This window comes from Phyllobates terribilis, unplaced genomic scaffold (genome assembly GCF_046119375.1).
Source record: "Phyllobates terribilis strain yellow unplaced genomic scaffold, ASM4611937v1 Scaffold_30__1_contigs__length_15301838, whole genome shotgun sequence".
NCBI lineage: Eukaryota > Metazoa > Chordata > Amphibia > Anura > Dendrobatidae > Phyllobates > Phyllobates terribilis.
The window spans coordinates 6,445,534-6,463,436 of NW_027362790.1; the positions used below are offsets into that span (position 1 = coordinate 6,445,534).

Below are 17,903 nucleotides of genomic sequence, written 5' to 3' on the forward strand. Positions count from 1 at the left end.
CTCTTTGACCCAATGGCCCTCTTAAGGGCTACCCCAAATGTGTAAAAGATAGAACCAATATTTGTGTTGTTTGTCCGTTTTATGAGCCTTTGATTAACCCCTTCCCACTCTTTGCTATATATATATATATATATATATATATATATATATATATATATATATATATATATATATATATATATATTTATTATGTGCAGGTGGGCCTTAAAGGGATTTTCCAGGACAAACATTTTGATGGCTTATCCCCTGGTTAGCTCATTAATATCAGATTTGTGGTGGTCTGGCACACGGCACCTCCACTAATCAGCTGTTTGCAGCTTCGGCCGAGGTCAGATGTAAACAGTGTTGAGGAGCTGAAAAATCACTGATCTGTTCACTCTGTAGTGGCCGCTCCCTGGTGCTGCAGATCAGCTCCTATTACATGAATATTAGCTGATCTGCAGGACCCACAGTACAGTGAATGGAGCTGTGATGTTCAATCTTCACACTATTTACACTTGAGCGCTGCAATCAGCTGATGGGTAGAGCCGGTGCCGCGTGTCGGAGCCCCACCGATCTGATATTGATAACCCATCCCCAGGATAAATCATCATTATTATACTACTCATACATGAAGAAAGCGAGGTGGCACACCGATTTAATAAAATCTTCTTTTATTCCATTTCCATTAAAAATACAGGGAAGCGGCGCCTTTTGCGGACGACGGCCGTTTCGCGTGTCTATCACGCTTCTACGGGTCGAGGCATATGGTCATGGGGGTGTGCAGGGGTTAAAATACTCCCGACCCCACCCCCTGCACCAAACAGCCATACAAAATGTTACAACAAAAAATACATTAAAAACAACCACCCAGGAGGTATGAGTCATCGCCACTGTGAGGTCATAATGCTGACCAATCACAGAGCAGCCACACCCAGTTTTTCCACCAATCAGAGCAGCCATACCCAGATTTTCCACCAATCAGAGATCAGCAGTGGGTATAAATAGCCGCTGCCGCCTGCCCGGCTTAGCCTTGCACTGGTTGGGTCTCTCTTTTTTCCCTCTCTTGGTATCTCCCGGTATCTCTCCCTTCCCTCTCTCTTCTCTCCCTCCCCTCTCTCTTCTCTCTCTCTCTTTGACCCAATGGCCCTCTTAAGGGCTACCCCAAATGTGTAAAAGATAGAACCAATATTTGTGTTGTTTGTCCGTTTTATGGATGGAGCGAGACATGATGTCCCAGATGTGTCCCGGATTCAGGTCTGGGGAACGGGCGGGCCAGTCCATAGCTTCAATGCCTTCATCTTGCAGGAACTGCTGACACACTCCAGCCACATGAGGTCTGGCATTGTCCGGCATTAGGAGGAACCCAGGGCCAACCGCACCAGCATATGGTCTCACAAGGGGTCTGAGGATCTCATCTCGGTACCTAATGGCAGTCAGGCTACCTCTGCCGAGCACAAGGAGGGCTGTGCGGCCATCCAAAGAAATGCCACAGAACACCAGGATTGGCAAAGTCGCCACTGGCGCCCTGTGCTCTTCACAGATGAAAGCAGGTTCACACTGAGCACATGTAACAGACGTGACAGAGTCTGGAGACGCCGTGGAGAGCGATCTGCTGCCTGCAACATCCCTCAGCATGACCGGTTTGGTAGTGGGTCAGTAATGGTGTGGGGTGGCATTTGTTTGGAGGGCCGCACAGTTCCCTTTATTTTTTGAGCAGTGCATATACATATATAAAATGTTCCTCCCCCACCATGTGACATACTGCATACCTCATAGGGACAGCAGTCAGGAAGCACCAGTAGTACCAGCAGCTCCCACAGTACAATGCAAATGTAGCATTCTCAGCGTGTACTGACCAATGCTGTCCACCAGGTGGCATCAGCAGGAAATTACAGGGATGAGACAAGCACTGCATGACAGCCCCGCCCCAATCTGCCCTATACCAGACACGCCCCCTACCAACTCCCCACCCCCGCTGCCATGACAACCGAATTGTTTAATGGCAGAATGAGACCTTATATGAGCAAAGAAGTAGCGGCCGGAGAGCGGGGTCCGCACAGGTGAGCGCCCCCATAACACAGTGTATGTACTGCACGTCAGCTCTATGGCAGACTGTCACCTGTGCTGGATCCAGTACGTGTTACACTTATATCTGTACAGAGACACAGAGGACGCAGCTATATATTTGTGTGTGTGTATATATACAGTATATATATATATGTGTGTGTATATACAGTATATATATATATATGTGTGTGTCTATATACAATATATATATGTGTGTGTCTATATACAGTATATACTGTATATGTGTGTGTGTATATACAGTATATATATATGTGTGTGTCTATATAGAGTATATATGTGTGTGTGTCTATATACAGTATATATATATATGTGTGTGTGTGTATATATACACAATATATATATATGTGTTGTGTTTATATACAATATATATATATATATATATATGTGTGTGTGTGTGTATATATATATATATATATATATATATATGTGTGTGTATATATACAGTATATATATGTGTGTGTATATACAGTACAGAAAAAAGTTTGGACACACCTTCTCATTTAAAGATTTTTCTGGATTTTCATGACTTTGAAAATTGTACATTCACACTGAAAGCATCAAAACTATGAATTAACACATGTGGAATTATATACTTAACAAAAAAGTGTGAAACAACTGAAAATATGTCTTATATTCTAGGTTCTTCAGAGTAGCCACCTTTTGGTTTGATGACTGCTTTGCACACTCTTGGCATTCTCTTGATGAGCTTCAAGAGGTAGTCACCGGAAATGGTCTTCCAACAATCTTGAAGGAGTTCCCAGAGATGCTTAGCACTTGTTGGCCCTTTTGCCTTCACTCTGTGGTCCAGCTCACGCCAAACCATCTCGATTGAGTTCAGGTCTGGTGACTGTGGAGGCCAGGTCAACTGGTGTAGCACCCCATCACTCTCTGTCTTGGTCAAATAGCCCTTACAAAGCCTGGAGGTGTGTTTGGGGTCATTGTCCTGTTGAAAAATAAATGATGGTCCAACTAAACGCAAACCAGATGGAATAGCATGCCACTGCAAGATGCTGTGGTAGCCATGCTGGTTCAGTATGCCTTCCATTTTGAATAAATCCACAACAGTGTCAGCAGCAAAGCACCCCCACACCATCACACCTCCTCCTCCATGCTTCACGGTGGGAACCAGGCATGTAGAGTCCATCCGTTCACCTTTTCTGCGTCGCACAAAGACACGGTGGTTGGAACCAAAGATCTAAAATTTGGACTCATCAGACCAAAGCACAGATTTCCACTGGTCTAGTGTCCATTCCTTGTGTTCTTTAGCCCAAACAAGTCTCTTCTTCTTGTTGCCTGTCCTTAGCAGTGGTTTCCTAGCAGCTATTTTACCATGAAGGCCTGCTGCACAAAGTCTCCTCTTAACTGTTGTTGTAGAGATGTGTCTGCTGCTAGAACTCTGTGTGTCATTGACCTGGTCTCTAATCTGAGCTGCTGTTAACCTGCGATTTCTGAGGCTGGTGACTCGGATAAACTTATCCTCAGAAGCAGAGGTGACTCTTGGTCTTCCTTTACTGGGGCGGTCCTCATGTGACCCAGTTACTTTGTAGCGCTTCATGGTTTTTGCAACTGTACTTGGGGACACTTTCAAAGTTTTCCCAATTTTTCGGACTGACTGACCTTCATTTCTTAAAGTAATGATGGCCACTCGTTTTTCTTTACTTAGCTGCTTTTTTCTTGCCATAATACAAATTCTAACAGTCTATTCAGTAGGACTATCAGCTGTGTATTCACCTGACTTCTGCACAACACAACTGATGGTCCCAACCCCATTTATAAGGCAAGAAATCCCACTTATTAAACCTGACAGGGCACACCTGTGAAGTGAAAACCATTTCCGGTGACTACCTCTTGAAGCTCATCAAGAGAACGCCAAGAGTGTGCAAAGCAGTCATCAAAGCAAAAGGTGGCTACTTTGAAGAACCTAGAATATAAGACATATTTTCAGTTGTTTCACACGTTTTTGTTAAGTATATAATTCCACATGTGTTAATTCATAGTTTTGATGCTTTCAGTGTGAATGTACAATTTTCATAGTCATGAAAATACAGAAAAATCTTTAAATGAGAATGTGTGTCCAAACTTTTGGTCTGTACTATATAATCAAAAGATGTCAGCAGAACATCGGATGGAGTCAGTTTATTATCTGCAATGGAGCAGCTTAACATTGTATGTACCTTTGACATTGCTATGTAGTCCAAACCATCAGAGCAGTTAAAGACCACACACTGCACGGCCAGCGCCTTGGCCAAATCTTTGGTGGTCTCAGTTTTTCCTGTGCCGGCCGGACCTTCTGGAGCTCCACCAAGATTTAGATAAAAAGCACCGATCTACCAATGAAACATGAAAGAACTGGTATGAAATATCAATAATAATTGCTAATAAGTTTCATGCATCATACAAAAGTCAAAAACATTTCTGAGCATAACCCATCACATCATAGCAGAGTCCGCTAGCATCGGTCAGTGAGCGGAGTGATGACCAGGCGTGGGGAGCTGCCCATGTACTCATAGGCGGACTTCACATTGCAGTTGATGATTCGCACTCTCGCATTCTCATTCTCCCAGTAATAGCGGAGTTGGGCAAGCCACCGGAAGTCTGTTCATGAGAAACTCCTGAGGAATGTAGGAAAAGATAGTCAACCTCTAAGACACTGCAGAATCACAAGGGAGAGTTTCTAAAGGGAAGGCAAATGCCCATACATTATAGGACAAAACTCCTAGTCACCGAATTCTGCTTTTTTCATTTAGTCCCATTGCCCACGGTGTATAACATCCGGACTCTCAGCCCCCAGTTTATAAAATCCGGCCTCTCGCCTCCCCCGGTGTATAACATCCACCCCTCGCCCCTAGTTTAGTATAACATCTCTCCCCTCGCCCCCCCCCGCCAGTGTATAAAATCCATCCCCTCAACCCCACTGTATAACATCCAACCCCAAGCGCTCCATTGCATAACATCTGGCCCCCAGGGTATAACATCCGGCCCCCAGCCCCGGTGTATAACATCTGTCCCCTCTCTCCCTCCCCCTGGTGTATAACATCCGGCCTCTCGCCCCCCCGGTGTATAATATCCATCGCCTCGCCCCCCCCGCCAGTGTATAAAATCCATCCCCTCAACCCCACTGTATAACATCCAACCCCAAGCCCTTCTTTGCATAATATCCGGCCCCCAGGGTATAACATCCGGCCCCCAGCCCCGGTGTATAACATCTGTCCCCTCGCTCCCTCCCCCTTGTGTATAACATCTGGCCTCTCGCCCCCCCGGTGTATAATATCCGTCCCCTCGCCCCGGTGTATAATATCCGTCCCCCCGCCCCTGGTGTATAATATCCGTCCCCTCGCCCCTGGTGTATAATATCCGTCCCCTCGCCCCTGGTGAATAATATCCGTCCTCTCGCACCTGGTGTATAATATCTGTCCCCTCACCCCTGGTGTATAATATCCGTCCCCTCGCACCTGGTGTATAATATCCGTCCCCTCGCCCCTGGTGTATAATATCCGTCCCCACGCCCCCCGGTGTATAATATCCGTCCCCTCGCCCCGGTGTATAATATCCGTCCCCCCGCCCCTGGTGTATAATATCCGTCCCCTCGCCCCTGGTGTATAATATCCGTCCCCTCGCCCCTGGTGTATAATATCCGTCCCCTCGCCCCTGGTGAATAATATCCGTCCCCTCGCACCTGGTGTATAATATCTGTCCCCTCACCCCTGGTGTATAATATCCGTCCCCTCGCACCTGGTGTATAATATCCGTCCCCCCGCCCCTGGTGAATAATATCCGTCCCCTCGCCCCTGGTGTATAATATCCGTCCCCTCGCCCCTGGTGAATAATATCCGTCCCCTCGCACCTGGTGTATAATATCTGTCCCCTCACCCCTGGTGTATAATATCCGTCCCCTCGCACCTGGTGTATAATATCCATCCCCTCGCCCCTGGTGTATAATATCCGTCCCCACGCCCCCCGGTGTATAATATCCGTCCCCTCACCCCGGTATATAATATCCGTCCCCTTGCTCCTCAGTGTATAACATCCAGCCCTCGGACTTGTATAACATCTAGCCCCTCGTACCCCTAGGGTATAACATCTGGCCCCTCGGCCTTGTATAACATTAAGACTCTCGCCCCCCACCAGTGTATAACATCAATCCCCACGCCCCCCGGTGTATAACATCCGCCCTCCCATGCTGTGTGCTGTTACTAACATATGACAGAACGGCTGGTGGTGCAGAGCTCTCTGATACCAGCGCGGTCCTGTAATAGGAGCCACCGGGGTAACAAGTCTGGATATTACATTTCTTCCCTCCTAAATCTTCCCCCATCACATGTGAGTGATATTATTAAGGAGTGGAAGGAACTGCAGCACCTCAGGAGACCCCGGAACATTACAGAGTGGGGTCACTGAGTGCTGAGGAGCAGAGGGCAGAACGCTCTCCTGACTCCATAACTGCAGAGTCCAGATCTACTTTGGTAACAACATCACCACAAACACTGCGCCCCCGCCTGGAGCTTTATGGCCGAGCAGCTGCATGCAGCCTTACATCACCAAGCACGATGCCGAGCGTCGGATGGAGTGGTGTGAAGCCGCCACCACAGGACTCTGGAGGAGACCTGTTCTGTGCAGTGACGGATCACACTTCTCTATCTGGCATCTGATGGACGAGTCTGGATTTGGTGAATGCCAGGAGAACGTTACCCTATTAACTGCATTGTGCCCGCTGGGCAGTTTGGTGGTGGAGGTATGGCCTTGTTTTTAGGGGGTGGTCTAGGCCCCTTAGTTCCAGTGAAAAGATATCTTAATGCTTCAGCACAAGACATTTTAAACAATTGTAGCTTCCAACCCTAAGGGAATAGAAGAGCAGAACTGTTTCCCACACGTTCTCAACCTCAACCCCACTAAACACCTTTAGGATGATTAATTAGAACAAATACTGGAGAATGGCAGCATAAATATGTCACCGCCACATAGGGAAGAACAATGTCAGGCACACATCAATTACATTGCCATATGTCTGCTCAGGCTTAGAATGGCTGACCACTCGGAGAATGACATAATACCTACAAAGAAACCGAACAAAAGGTCATTAAAGGAATTGACATAAAACCCCTTTATTAGTCCATCCATGGTTATAGAACGACACTGCACAGAGGAGGGCGCACACACCATTGATAGAAAATATTACAAACCGCACCTAGGCCATCCAAACCACTGACTATAAAGAAGATCAATTGTGGCAATGAGTCATATACAGGGGATGCCGACACCTACAGATGCCAAAACATTCCTATATAGGGACCACCATCTCAATATGCAGAAATGACTACTGCCCCATAGACGTCATTGTAAGTACACCCCAAGATTGCTTTACTGTGACAAGATCAATTGTGTCCTATGAAAACTCAAAGAAAAGAGGGGGGAACATAACATAGATATGGAAAGAACATGGGAATATGGTGAAATGTATGAAGGTGCTCGGCATACTGAGCTGTGATATCTGTAGAGGGACGGACTCCATATTAACATCCTGGATATGGATTAGAATAGGAGGCCATAAAAGCCCCTGTAGGTGTAATGTGGAGGGGGCACAATACCTTTCTCCATGTAGTGTATAATAAATAGAACATGGTATTGGAAAGTTTGCTGCCAGCCATGATGTTTGCACAAACCTGTTTCGATCATTTCCCTGACCACGTCACGAGCGTGCCCCTCTATGGTGACGAAAGCCCCCAATGTGCTGCGAGTCTGCTGGGACAATTTGCCTCCTCGCAAATTGCTCCAAATACCCAGATGTACCTCTATAAAACCCTGCTACAAACAGCATGGAAAACTCAATGCAGATGGATTAATTTTATGCTGGTATTATGGGAAATCCCATACAATGTCTTCCCTTATTGGTAGATATGACGAGAGTAGAGATGAGCGAATGGATTTGCAGGACTCTGGTCCAACAGTCCGGTCAGTATTCCACGGCCGCAGGACCGGAGCCCCGTGAACCGGCATCTCCGGCTCCTCTTTTGATGTCGATGTCATAGTTGTGGTGTGAGGCACAAATGACATCACGCCTGGCCGGCTAATCAAAAGAGGAGCCAGGGATGCCGGCATGTAAGAGGCGGTTAGCAAGGCTCCCATCCAACAGCCACAGACTACTAACCTGCTCTCTTAGACCAAGGTCCTGCAAATTTAGTTGCGCATCTCTAGACAAGATGCATGAATCAATGCAAAATCCCAACAATACTATGGAGCCTTTTGGGTACCTTCAAGATATTGAGCCGCTGTACAACTGCAACCCCCAGGAGAAGACCCCTGGGCAAGAACACTACATGGGCTCTTTGCAGTCTAATAACGTACTGTGAAATAAGCTGCTTGCATCTTTGGATGTGAATGTGGGTCCCCTTACCTCTGTTGCACCAATGGTATATCCCCCCCTGGAAACTCCTATAAGCTGCGTCTCTGGGTATGACAGTCTATTAGCAGGAGAACTCATGAAGTCTGTCTATGAATGTATATATATGTATTTCTCCCAGAAAATTATTACAATTACACGTTTTGTTGTTCACATGTTTATTTCATTTGTGTATATTGGAACAACACAAAAAGAAGATATTAGTCAACAATTTTGGTTCTCAAGTCCTCAGACAGTTCTCTTCTCCTCTTTCTGTTCTCCCTGCTTAGTGTGGCACGTAACAACGCAAAGACTGAGTCAACTTTTCCCCTTTGTATCAGGTTTCAGGTGTGATTTTCATATTGCCCGCACCTTTTACTTGCCACAGGTGACTTTGAACGAGCATCACATGCTTGAAACAAAATTGTTTACCCACAATTTTGGAAAGATGCCAACAATTTTGTCCGACCCATTTATGGGGTTTTGTGTGAAATTATATCCAATTTGCCTTTTTTTGTGTTGTTCCAATACATACAAAGGAAATAAACATGTGTATAACAGAAAATACACATGCAATTTTTTATGGAAAAATACTTCATTTTCTGGAACAACTTCAAGGGTGCCAACACTTCCGGCCATGACTGTTTATAGTGAAGCAACCTTGATCAGTAAAGGAGCTTATGCCGTACCTCCGGGCCACTGCCGATAGCTTCATGCACTTCACTTGTCCAGAACATGAGACACACAGAGCACGACCTGTCCCGGCCATTCCCTCACCCAGTCTTTTCTTGCAGTCGCAGGGTATGCCTTTTAAAAAAGAAAGTTAAATTACGTTGACAGAAGCATTTAAGAGAGGGACAACCTTACTAGTATTATCTAGCAAATTCATTTCTACCGATTGCAGGTAGAAGATCTGCTACCTGGCTCTATTGCAAGAGATACATCATCCACAAATCATTCACTGCCGCCAAATAATCTTATACAAATATAAAAGAACTAGATGGTGGCCCGATTCTAATGCATCGGGTATTCTAGAATAGGTATGCGGCCGACCGGGTGCAATCAGCAGAGCTGTGTTTAAATTTGGCGCCAAAATCGCTGATTGGTCGCGTTCGGCAACCGCGACCAATCAGCAAAGCGGTGTTTAAATTTGGCGGCAATATCGATGATTGGTCGCGGGCGGCGGCCGCGACCAATCAGCGAACCGTGTTAGTGAGGACTGGAGAGCGTGTTTAAATTTGGCACCAAAATCGCTGATTAGTCGCGACCAATCAGCCGAGCGGTGTTTAAATTTGGCGCCAATACTGCTGACTGGTCATGGCCGCCGACCGCGACCAATCAGCAGAGCAATGCAGAGCGGGGTTTAAATTCGGCGCCAAAATCACAGATTGGTCGCCGGCCGCGACCAAACAGCAGAGCATTCTTTAAATTTGGCGCCAAAATCGCTGATTGGTCGAGGCCGGCGACAGCGAACAATCATAAGAGCGTTGTTTAAATTTGGCGCCAATCTCGCTGATTGGTCGCGGATGGCGGCCGCGACCAATCAGCAGAGCGGTGTTTAAATTTGGCGCCAATCTCGCTGATTGGTCGCGGCTGGCGGCCGCGACCAATCAGCAGTGCGGTGTTTAAATTTGGCACCAAAATCGCTGATTAGTCGCGGCTGGTGGCTGCGACCAATCAGCAGAGCAGGGTTTAAATTTGGCACCAATAATGCTGATGGGTCTTTGCCGGCGACCGCGACCAATCAGCACAGCGGGGTTTACATTTGGCCCCAATGCTGCTGATTGGTCTCGGCCGGCGACCGTGACCAATCAGCAGAGCGTTGTTTAAATTTGGCACCAAAAACGCAGATTGGTCGCGGCCGGTGGTTGCGACCAATCAGCAGAGTGAGGTTTAAATTTGGCGCCAATACTGCTGACTGGTCACGGCCGACAACCGCGACCAATCAGCAGAGTGTTGTTTAAATTTTGCGCCAATACTGCTGATTGATCTCGGCCAGCGACCGCGATCAATCAGCAGAGCGTTGCTTAAATTTGTCGCCAATCTCGTTGATTGGACGCGTCCGGCGTCCGCGTCCAATCAGCACAGCAGTGTTTAAATGTGGCGGCAAGATCGGTGAATGGTCGCGGCCGCTATTTAAATGTGGCGCCCAAATCGGTGATTGGTTGCGGGCAGCGGACGCGACCAATCAGCAGAGCGGTGTTTAACTTTAGCGCCAAGATCACTGATTGGTCGGGTGTGGAGAGCGCGACCAATCAGCGAATCGTATTGGTGAGGAGCGGGGAGCGGAATCGTATTAGAGAGGACAGGGGAGCGCCCCTGCCTGTGCGGCTACTTCCGCTGCGAGAACCCGGGACATGAGCGGGCGCTCGGAGCAGAAGTATCCCGACCCGCAGCGCCGCTCCCCGGTCCTCCCTTCACACCCTAGCCGCTGATGTCCCCACAGTATCCGCAGGGTGTTACAAAGGTCCGGACATTTGTGTTCAAAATCGCTGATTGGTCGCTGGCGCTGCCCGCGACCAATCACCGATTTGGGCGCCAATTTTAAATATCGGCCGCGACCAATCACCGATCTTGGCTCCACATTTAAACACCGCTGTGCTGATTGGTCGCCGACGCTGGGCGCAACCAATCACCGATTTTGGCGCCACATTTAAATTTAAATAGCGGCCGCGACCAATTGGATGTCAGCGCCGCTCCCCGGTCCTCCCTTCACACCCTAGCCGCATGGATGTCAGCGCCGCTGCCTGTGCGGATAGTTCCGCTGCAAGAACCCGGGACATGAGCGGGCGCTCGCAGCAGAAGTATCCGGACTCGCAGCGCCGCTCCCCGGTCCTCCCTTCACACCCTAGCCACTGATGTCCCCACAGTATCCGCATGGTGTTACAAAGGTCAGGACATCTGTGTTAAAAATCGCTGATTGGTCGCTGGCGCTGGCCGCGACCAATGACCGATCTTGGCGGCAAATTCAAACACCGCTGTGCTGATTGGTCGCCGACGCTGTGCGCGACCAATCACCAATTTTGGCGGCACATTTAAATAGCGTCCGCGACCAATCAGTACAGCGGTGTTTAAATGTTGAGCCAAGATCGGTGATTGGTCGCGGCCGATATTTAAATTTGGCGCCTAAATCGGTGATTGGTCAGCGGCAGCGTCAGCGACCAATCAGCGATTTTTAACACAAATGTCCGGACCTTTGTAACACCATGCGGATACTGTGGGGACATCAGCGGCTAGGGTGTGAAGGGAGGACCGGGGAGCGGCGCTGCGGGTCGGAATACTTCTGCTGCGAGCGCCCGCTCATGTCCCGGGTTCTCGGAGCGGAAGTATCCGCACAGGCAGCGGCGCTGACATCCATGCGGCTAGGGCGTGAAGGGAGCACCGGGGAGCGGCGCTGACATCCAATTGGTCGCGGCCGCTATTTAAATGTGCCGCACAAATCGGTGATTGGTCGCCGACTTGGCACGCAACCAATCACTGATCTTGCGGCCAAAGTTAAACACTACGGTGCTAATTGGTCGCGGACGCTGACAGCGACCAATCACCGATTTGGGCGCCACATTCAAATATCGGCCGCGACCAATCACCGATCTTGGCTCCACATTTAAACACCGCTGTGCTGATTGGTCGCCGACGCTGGGCGCGACCAATCACCGATTTTGGTGCCACATTTAAATAGCGTCCGCGACCAATCCGCACAGCGGTGTTTAAATGTGGAGCCAAGATCGGTGATTGGTCGCGGCCGATATTTGAATGTGGCGCCCAAATCGGTGATTGGTCGCGGTCAGCGTCCGCGACCAATCAGCACCGTAGTGTTTAACTTTTGCAGCAAGATCCGTGATTGGTTGTGGGCCAAGACCGCGACCAATCACCGATTTGTGCGGCACTTTTAAATAGCGTCCGCGACCAATTGGATGTCAACGCCGCTCCCCGTTCCTCCCTTCACACCCTAGCCGCATGGATGTCAGCGGCGCTGCCTGTGCGGATACTTCCGCTCCGAGAACCCGGGACATGAGCGGGCGCTCGGAGCAGAAGTATCCCGACCCGCAGCGCCGCTCCCCGGTCCTCCCTTCACACCCTAGCCGCTGATGTCCCCACAGTATCCGCATGGTGTTACAAAGGTCCGGACATTTGTGTTAAAAATCGCTGATTGGTCGCTGGCGCTGCCCGCGACCAATCACCGATTTGGGCGCCAAATTTAAATATCGGCCGCGACCAATCACCGATCTTGGCTCCACATTTAAACACCGCTGTGCTGATTGGTCGCGGCTGATATTTAAATTTGGCGCCCAAATCGGTGATTGGTCGCGGGCAGCGCCAGCGACCAATCAGCGATTTTTAACACAAATGTCCGGACCTTTGTAAGACCATGCGGATACAGTGGGGACATCAGCGGCTAGGGTGTTAAGGGAGGACCGGGGAGCGGCGCTGCGAGTCCAGATACTTCTGCTGCGAGCGCCCGCTCATGTCCTGGGTTCTCGGAGCGGAAGTATCCGCACAGGCAGCGCCGCTGACATCCATGCGGCTAGGGCGTGAAGGGAGGACCGGGGAGCGGCGCTGACATCCATGCGGCTAGGGTGTGAAGGGAGGACCGGGGAGTGGCGCTGACATCCAATTGGTCACGGACGCTATTTAAAAGTGCCGCACAAATCGGTGATTGGTCGCTGTCTTGGCCCGCGACCAATGACTGATCTTGGCGCCAAAGTTAAACACTATTGTGCTGATTGGTCGCGGACGCTGACCGCGACCAATCACCGATTTGGGCGCCAAATTGAAATATCGGCCGCGACCAATCACCGATTTTGGCGCCAAATTTAAATATCGGCCGCGACCAATCACCACAGCGGTGTTTAAATGTGGAGCCAAGATCGGTGATTGGTCGCGGGCAGCGTCGGCGACCAATCAGCACAGCGGTGTTTAAGTTTTGCGCTAAGATCAGTGATTGGTCGGGTCCGAAGACCGCGATCAATCATCGAATCGTCTTGGTGAGGACCGGGGAGCGGCGCTGCCTGTGCGGCTACTTCCGCTGCGAGAACCCGGGACATAGCGGGCGCTCACAGCAGAAGTATCCCGACCCGCAGCGCCGCTCCCCGGTCCTCCCTTCCGCATGGAGGTCAGCGACGCCGGCGGTCCTTCCGCTGCTACCGGCCGGGAGATGAGCGCCTCGCGGCGCTCATCTTCCGGCTGCATCTCCATCCCGCAGATGGGTCCGTCGGTCGGGTTCCTTCTGCTGTTGCCGGCGGGAGATGAGCGCCTTGCGCCGGTCATCTCCCGGCTGCATCGCCACTCAGCTCCGTCCCGCAGATGAGCCGCTAACGGCCGCCATCTTTTTTTAGAAATCCCCCGGCGCTGATTGGCCGCTGCCGGACCAATGAGCGACGCGGGATTTCCTGGACAGACAGACACACAGACAGACAGACAGACGGGATAAGACGATTATATATATAGACTAGATTAGTTCCAATTAATGCTTTTGGTCTGTAGGTAGATCCGTACCATTCGTGACCGAGCAATAACATCATGCACGCTCCTTAACATGACATCTTCCCCTTGGATGAGCCACTTCTCCACGGCTCCCCGAGCCTCGGAGGTGGAGATGGTCTGGATGAGCTCTACGCGTTCCCCCTCGGTGCTGTACATGGCTTTGATGTCCAGGTTAGGAAGGAACTCCAGCTTTGCGATGCCTTCAAAGCCCTTCTTTAGATGTGGTTGGACCCGCAGAGGATCTTTAGTCTCAGAGAGAATTTCTAGCATTTCGTCGTTGGACAGGAAGAAAAAGCTAAAGCGAAAATGCACAATATGATAAAGATGTCATTAAAGTATTGGGTCAGGCGCCATTTGTATTAGTGTCTATGTGAGAAAATAGAAAAGCAAAGCTTTAAAGTAAAGATTCAGTCCCCATACACATTGGATTAAAATAGTTTAAACCTGACGATTGCAGCAGGACCGGCCTACCCACTGATGTGTATGGGGGTCTCCTGACTCTCCCCCGATAGAGGATGTCAGGGCCAGAAGGATCGGGCAGATGGGATTTCAATACCCGGTCTTTTGGTTCTCAGGGGAGATAACCCGCTGCCGGAGGTGTCCAGTACCGACTTTCTCCTCTCTCCCCATTAAAACCACATGACTGTTCAGCAGAATAGGTGGGAGTCAGGAGAAATAGCCAAATAACCATTCAGACCACGGGTATCTCATATGTCATGCGTATGGTTAGCTTAAAGGGGCTATCCAGCTTTGGGAACTTTTTTTTATTTAACTGAAATGTGTATTCCCATCTCCAGGATTCTACCCCAATATGTAGTATGCGTAATAATAATAATATTAGCAAATACCTCCAATTAGAAGTTTAGTATAGTTCTTCTGATTTGTTTTGTCGCTTACCCCATGTGCAGGGCATTGCAGTAGCTTAGGTTACGACCACTAGCAAATAACTGTCACTATATGAGTGGTCGTAACCATGGATACCGAAGCTACTGCAATGCCTTGCACATGGGGAAAGCGACATAGTGAATCAGAAGAACTATACTACACTTCTAATTGGAGGTATTTGCTAATATTATTATTATTACTACGCCTACTACATATTGGGATAGGATCTTGGAGATGGGAATACCCATTTAATTGCGAGTATTTGCGACAATTCAGTTTCATTAAAAATGTTGCACCGTTAGGCTTTTCGTTTCCTGCACATTCAGCTTTGATGTGATCTGTGGTCATAAATCGGCTAAGAGGAGCTGAAAAAAGACAGATTAAAAATAAGTCCAATAGCCAGCGCAACACAGAGCCAATAGAAGGCAAACAGTGCAAAATTATTAATGAAATCCAATTACAAAAATGATTTCAATGCGTTTAAATAAGAAAAAAAAATATTTAAGGAATATATACAATCATTGCAACAAGTGAAAGGACTATACCGTGGAAAAAAGCCTCTTCTTCTCCAGATAGGCATTCAGCCCTTTCATGATTTTATCCAGAAGCACATTGCTGTCCTGAAGTTTCTCCAGAAGTCCGGTCAGAGAAGTGGCGCTTAAAACCTAAAACAAAGTAGATAGCCCATAAGTAAGATTCCATTATATAGTTATAGAGACTGAAAAAAGGTCACATTCATTGACTATTGTGCCAATAGTTTATATTAAAAGAAAAATTAGAACCTATTTGGATAGAAAATAGAAGATGCGGGAGGCTGGAGTCCAGGCAGTGCGGAGCCCCATAACCCGGGATCCTTGTGATGGAAGCATCAGGACACGGACTCTTGGAAAACATCAATCCTGGATGCAAGATGACCGTGCTTTCTTGTATCAGTCCACCATGAAGCATCCATTTACCTTCGGGTCTTTAACGCAATGTTTCATGATCTCTCTCCAGTTTCTGTCCACAGTCTGGAATAAGCGTCCTTCTTCAGGCGTTTGCTGCATGATGTCCTCAGAAGAGAAGATTAAAGCCACTGGGTCGGCACCTTCAGCCATTCATCAATGGTTTCCTGGATCCTTATCAGTCGTTCCTCCCATTGCTTAAAGGAGGAGAGCAAAAAGTTAATTACACATAAAATGAAAAGGATAGAAAAAAAATGCTATCATTTTAGAAGATAAATTATCAATGGATATGAATTCTGAATTGTTGGACATTTGTAGGGAAAGTTTGGCGAGACTCCTTGATACCATCCCCTTTACATGTAAGCTGGAGCCGCATGTAACTTTAGCCTCGGAGATCCTAATGAAACCTTAGCTTCTGCTAATAAGCAAGTGAAGATTTTAAGCTGAGTGACAACATTTACTGTGGGTGGGAACTCCTTAATCCCTTCAGGACCGGATAATTTTTTGTTTTGCATTTTTTCCTTCCCTTCTTCAAAAAGCCATACATTTTTTAATTTTTCCATTGATATAGCTGCAAGAGGCTATGTAATGTGCTGTAGCTTAACCCCTTCCCAACCTATGACATACTGTTAAGCCATATGCCATGTTCCTGCAGATGTGCAAAATTTGGACCTGGGCCCCCACCAGCATGTTGGTCAGATGTATGGGCCCTTGTAGCATTCTAGATCCGATAATGATGCGCGTGTTCGTCCCTGCCTTGGATGTTTCCCATTGTAGCCCCATCCTATAATAATGTCTCTCATTCTAGGCCCCTTCCTGGTATAATGTTCCCCATCCTGCGCCCCTTCCTGTTATAATATCCCCGATCCTGGGCCTCTTCCTGTTATAATATCCACCTTCTGTGTATAATACCCCCCATCCTGAGCCCCTTTCAGCAATAACGTCCCAATCCTGGGCTCCTTCCTGGTATAATGTCCTTGGTCCTGGGCCTCTTACTGTAATAATGTCCCCCATCCTGGCCCCTTCCTGTAACAATGTCCCCAATCCTGGTACAATGTCCCCCATCCTATAACAATGTCCTCCATCCTGGTATCCTGTCCCCCATCCTAGGCCCCATTCTGGTATAATGACCTCCATCCTTGTGCCCTTCCTGGTGTAATGTCCTTCATCCTGGCCCATGTCATGGTATAATGACCCCCATTCTGGTATAATGCTCCCTATCCTGGGCCCTTTCCTTGTATAATGTTCCCCATCCTGGGCCCCTTCTTTATATAATGCTCCCCATCCTGGGCCCCTTCCTTGTCTAATTCTCCCCACCCTGAGCCCCTTCCTTGTCTAATGCTCCCCATCCTTGGCCCTTTCCTGGTATAATGTTCTGTCGTTCTTTTCTAATACATTAAATAAACAAAAATAAATGATTCTTCTTACCTTCCTGCGCTCCCACGACATGCGGCGTCTTCTTCTGTAGCTGATTTCAGTGTGCCGGCAAGGGCAGCGCATGACGTCACTTCCATGCGTCGCTCGTGACTGGCACGCCGACATCAGCTACTGGCCTTTGATTGGCTGGCGGCATGCATTGCAGCTCAGGGACCCGGCATGTCCCTGCGCAGCAATATACTTCAGCCGAATGTGCGTCCTCAGACTGTGGAAGTGCCATAAATATATGAGATGGGAATACCACTCTGCCACTGTGCGTTCCTTTATGCACTTTACCCTCCTTTTTGGCACTCTTTGTGGTAAGAGACTACCTTAAAAAATGTTTTATGTGACATGTATCTGATTATTTGTGGGCAGGAGCATTATTTAGATGGATACCTGATGCATATGGCAAGTGTAAATCCAATGACTATGGAATACTTATGGATTACTTTTTGATATATTATTACACTCATTGGATTGTCTTGATATACTAACCTTATGCTATATTATCTATATTGCTCATGTCCCACTGTGACCATATGCGTGACCATATATGTATACTTTGTAACATATCTTGCTACATTGGTAATCTAATTAGTGTCTTTATACTATCCGTATTATGTCATTTCTCTTTTTACTATGTACGTTTTTTAACTTGATGGAATAAAAATTTATATTTTTTACGCCAATTAACTCTTTCTTCTCCTATGTACCCATGTGTTTCA

General features: G+C 48.0%; 1 long non-coding RNA gene across 1 annotated transcript; it reads right to left on the reverse strand.

Moving 5' to 3' along the window:
• Positions 1-4,096: 4,096 nt before the first annotated feature.
• On the reverse strand, positions 4,097-14,024 carry LOC141178775 (uncharacterized). Its single transcript, XR_012254871.1, has 3 exons — positions 13,943-14,024; positions 9,136-9,253; positions 4,097-4,682 (listed from the first exon to the last, which is right to left on the reverse strand). It is a non-coding gene; the product is annotated as an uncharacterized lncRNA (long non-coding RNA).
• Between the last annotated feature and the right edge of the window lie 3,879 nt (positions 14,025-17,903).